Source organism: Octopus bimaculoides, chromosome 30 (genome assembly GCF_001194135.2).
Source record: "Octopus bimaculoides isolate UCB-OBI-ISO-001 chromosome 30, ASM119413v2, whole genome shotgun sequence".
Taxonomy (NCBI): Eukaryota; Metazoa; Mollusca; class Cephalopoda; order Octopoda; family Octopodidae; genus Octopus; species Octopus bimaculoides.
This window is the reverse complement of record NC_069010.1, coordinates 22355-25855: the sequence shown is the minus strand read 5'-3', so window position 1 is coordinate 25855 and position 3501 is coordinate 22355. Positions and strand designations below refer to the sequence as shown.

Genomic DNA, 3501 nt, shown 5'->3' with positions numbered 1-3501 from the left:
ATATATATACGTATGTCAGTATTTATATTTCACGTGTGAATAAAAGGTCTGGAATCAAAGGGCCTTAAATTTCAGTTAGCAAATTTAGAAGTCCTAGTAAGTAGGAAAACGGACAAATTACTAATCCCTTTACGGAGATGACTCTGTTCAAAATGTAAAAAAGTTATTGTTAGAAACTCTATAAGGTGTGTCTTGTGCATGTTATTTATACAAAAGAATTGCTGTGGCACAAAATGAAGATTAACAGAGACAAAGGTATTTATATGTGGTAGCTGTGTAGGTACATTGAACACCAAAAATGTACAGAAAATAGGCTCCCTGAAATGTCTGACAGGGGAGTCATTAGAAGTAGTTGACAATCTTCGTTACTCAGGTGACATGGTTAGCAGTGGAGGAAGGAGTTCTTAAAGCTAGTTGCTAGAAAACAAACAACTGGGTAAAGTTCAGAGAGCCGCTACATTTATTGGTAATAAAGGGCTTCTCGTTCGGGGTGGAAGGCAGATTGTATGATACCCGCATACAAACAGCACAAACAGTTATGCGACATGGCAGTGGGTCATGGGCATAGGAAGGCTTAAAAGTAAAGAAGACAGCATGCTCTTCTTGATGGGTTATGTCAGTGTGCATGTATTAGAGAAAGTGATTTGAGAGAAACAGGATTTACGAAGCATCAGATGTAGTGCAAGAGATAAGATCGCGGTTGCAGGGTCATATAATGCTAACAGATGAGGACATTAGCATCAAGAAGTATCAGTCACAAACTATTGAGGGAACGGTTAGAACGGACAGATCCAGGAAGACCTGGGATGAAGTGGTTAGAAAGGATTTTCAAACGTTTGACCTAATCGAAAATATGACCAGGGAGCAAGATTTATGGCCGTTTACCGTCCTTTAGGAGACACGCCAAGCTAAGTAATATCGTGTTCGTTGATGCATAAATGCATGTCTTCTACATCTCTCTCTTTCTCAGTGGAGAGACTCTTGTCTTGTGGGATGCTGTATCATGATACACGTAAAAGTACTCGTGACGGTGTCACATAAAACGACCCTGCCAGTGACACATAGAATCAACCAGGCCGGTACCACTCAATAACATTTGTGCCAAATAAAATAATTCAGTACTTTCTGTAAAGTGTTTGGTGTTAGGAAAGACATTTAGCCATAGAAAAAATACAAAGACTTAATTGGCCGACGCAGGAGCCACATAAAAAGCATGGATTTTATTTGGTAATGTGATTGGCCTTTGGGAGGGCATTCAGCCGTAAAGACCTTGCGAAGACAAGTCTTATCGGGTTTGGTGTTCCGTACAATGCACACAGTACACTTTCTGTAATGATTGGCATCAGGAATGGCGTCCATATGTACAAACTAAGCCAAAACACATGTCGTAGGTGCTGGTATCTTATAAAAAATGAGCCAGTAAACACCTTAACTTGTTTAGTAATGACATCCAGTCTTAAAAACCATGCCGAAGTAGAATTCGCAGGTGCTGGTTCCACGTCAAATGCAGCAATGGCACACGGGTTCAATTTTAAGCCTCGCTAAATACCAATAAGCATGAAAAAAGTTAATGAGTAAAGAGTTTTAGCAATGTGAAAGAAACAGAGCACAGATTGGAGCATCTGCCATTCATTGACGAAACTAGGGAAGTTCGAGATCATATGTTCTGGATCTCATCGTTTGAGATGGAGGGACCTATATCCCCGCTGGCGATAGAAGGAAGAGTACATTTTGCACCAAAAGCCGATACGAGAGTTTATCTCATGGTACATGAAGCAGTATAGTTTTTTTCTAACAGAACGTCTATGTTTTAGTGGGAATAAGTACGATCTCTCGGTACTAAAGTTGCACCTGTCGCAAATATATATATATATATATATATATATATATATATATATATATATATATATATATTTAACAATCTCACTGGCTAATCGTGTCACTAGAGCCTGTTCTGATGCTGTTATTCTATATAACGGTGGAGGAGAGATGGGTTGCTCTCTCTTGTAGCCGAGCGTCATCATTTACGGGAGTAGGGAGGTCGAAATCTCAGTGTTTAAGAAGAGAAGATCTATATCCCCACTAGAGATATTATGTTGCATTTTGCATGAGACGCCCAATGCCAGAACTTCCCTCATGGTATCTACTGCAGGATATTCTGTTCTAAGCGAACTTCCACATTTAAGTGGGCATAAATATTACCTCACAGTTTTACAATGATGACAGTTTAAAATAAAAGAAAGTTTGGAAAATATAATTACGATCTGGAACAATTTCATGTACATCAGCAGCTTCACATCCTGAACCTGTAAAATAAAGATATTTTCCACTGTAGTTTTTACAATTTATAAACTAAAGAGTTGTTCTGCATTTGTAACACTAATACAAATTTTCACATTTGTAGATAGAATTAAACAGTTTATAGAGTTATAGTATAGCCAGCGTAGATGTTACAAAACGCTTGCTCTCCGCCTACTGTATCACATCTATTCTTTTAAACTATTTAGTACTTTCCTAGTGATTCAGGTCGTGCAAGAAGAAAACCTTTTGTAACAGCTCTACTAAACTCTCTATTCCAATTTCATATCAATTTCTTGTGACGCTATTACTGCAGCATATTGCTTGCAAAAGGTGGTTATCTGTGATGTGGCATAACTGAGGGGTTCGACAAAAGACGTTTTGTATTAAAACGACACTTTAAAACGTAAAGCATTAGAAAAAGACAATTAATAATAATATTGGGGTCGATTCATTCGATGCAAAGTTCTCTAAGGCGGTGCCTCAACCTGGCAGTGGAGGAATATATGTAAGATGTAAAAGCAAAAAGATAGACGAATCTAATGTTGAAAAATTAATTATAGAATAATAACTTACACAGAAATAACATGAGAAACAGACTCGTAAACCTTTCCATGATCTGAAATAAAAACAACTGACAGAAGTTCAGAAATCAAAATATCTCTGGTAGAACATTTCATAGCATTCAAATTTTGTCACAACGCCAGCAATTTTGGGGAAAATGCTAAGTCAATTAGATCGACTCAAGTACTCAACTGGTAGGTAATTTATCGAAAATATGAAAGGCAAAATAGAGGTAACTCGAATGTGGAATCTAGAAACAAACAATCCGTATCATAGTGAGCGCATTAGTTATGATAAAAAACATTCAAACAAATACATAACAAAAACGCCAGGACTAACAAGTATATATAACATGCAGAAAATAGCACTACTAAGCACCGCACACAGAGCTGCGCTCGGTAGTGCAGTGAAAGCACGTTGTAAAAATAAGACTACTGAATAATAATAATAATAATAATAATAATAATAATAATAATAATAATAATAATAATAATAATAATAATACGGAAAACACTCGGCAAGAAATGGAAGAAAATTTGAAGAAAGAAGAAAAAAAACAACATAATAATAATGATGATGATGATGATGATGATGATGATGATGATGATAATGATAATAATAATAATAATAATAATAATA

At 36.3% G+C, this 3501-nt stretch overlaps 1 long non-coding RNA gene across 2 annotated transcripts in view; it reads right to left on the bottom strand.

Moving 5' to 3' along the window:
* Positions 1-3501, bottom strand: part of LOC106873010 (uncharacterized) — a 19877-nt gene that overhangs the window by 4641 nt on the left and 11735 nt on the right. For both annotated transcript variants that reach the window (XR_008267066.1, XR_001409829.2), the window contains exons 2-3: positions 2875-2917; positions 2262-2306 (exon numbers count right to left, since the gene is read on the bottom strand). This is a non-coding gene — a long non-coding RNA (uncharacterized LOC106873010). The remainder of the gene's footprint in view (positions 1-2261; positions 2307-2874; positions 2918-3501) is intronic.